Raw genomic sequence first — 1374 nt, forward strand, 5'->3', positions numbered from 1 at the left:
AGGATCTCCAAATATAATGTTCTTCTCCAAAAGGACGGAGCCAAATGGGAAAATTCACGTAAAGTGCTTTCCCCAAGGACAATGTCGGACCGGGCTGATCTCACGATTACGTGTCCGCTAACCTAACCACTGGAATACCGACGTCACCAGACAGACAGACAGACAGACAGACAGATAGACAAACAGACAGGGATAAATGATTTGTGTACATTTTTGGGAGCGTTGGAGAGAAATTGTGTAAAATATGTACACGTGTATATTTAATGGGTTCACGCGCTCAAGTATGTGAGTTCTCGTGTTGATAATGGTTGTGTCAATGAGAATGAACCCATAATGTGAATGCTCATAATATGAGGGTGCATGAGCGTGGAGTCTTTACCTTTGTGTTAACGCGTTGCTGCAAGTGTTAACGTGTGTTGTACATTTATACGTGTGTATGCTTGTGTGTTTGTATGTGTGTGTGTGTGTGTGTGTGTGCGTGTGTGTGTGTGTGTGTGTGTCGGGGGCAAAAGGGAGGGGAGTAGTTATATTTATAGCGTGACGGTGAAAGCGACCGGTAAGTGCTTGAGCATCCGTATAAAAGTAGGGGACTGCTATACAGACAAACACAAACAAACAAACGTGTAGACGCACATACAAACACAAAAAAGCTTGTCAAAAATGTTCACTTGCTTAGAAAAAAGAACATTTATTTACTATTCATTTAAATGTCCACGCTTCTATGTACACAGAGAGACCTTTTTGGAAAATAGAGACTTTTTAACGACTCTCCAGGACCTCATTAATACGGCTTTCATTTAAATAGTGTTTGTTAACTCAAGCAAAGCCTGTCCCAACGGGTCAATCAAACAGTGTTTGCCGAGGGATTGAGCTATTTTAAAATACTTAACTCTTTCACTGCCAGGAGCCAGTGCATATACATCACTTATTTGCACATAAAAATGTGGACTTTGTGAGATAAAACAGAGCCAAAATAAAGTTAATAAGTGCACATTTAATAACTTTAGAAGTCTCAGATCTAGTAGTATAGTGCTGCACTTCGTACAACTGCTTTGGTTGTTTGTTTTTTGTTTTTACATTTCTAAAGAAAGTAGTAGCTAGATCGTGCTGTAGGCACTAATAGGCCTATCTATTGACATGTAGTGTCGTAATAGAAACAAAATGTATTTACGCCAGGTTTTTGTTTTAGAATTGAGTTAATATCGACTTATTTTAATGAAAGTTACTCTTCCATGTTTCGTCCAGCCCAGGGGCTGTGACTCTTAGATAGGAGGTTTAACTTAGAAAGCGCGAACTTGATTTGCTACAAGGAAATTTGAGGCTCAAGTTCGAATCTGAACAGCGGGTCGTAGCTATTATTATTATTATTATTAT

Source organism: Aplysia californica, unplaced genomic scaffold (assembly GCF_000002075.1).
Source record: "Aplysia californica isolate F4 #8 unplaced genomic scaffold, AplCal3.0 scaffold01285, whole genome shotgun sequence".
Taxonomy (NCBI): Eukaryota; Metazoa; Mollusca; class Gastropoda; order Aplysiida; family Aplysiidae; genus Aplysia; species Aplysia californica.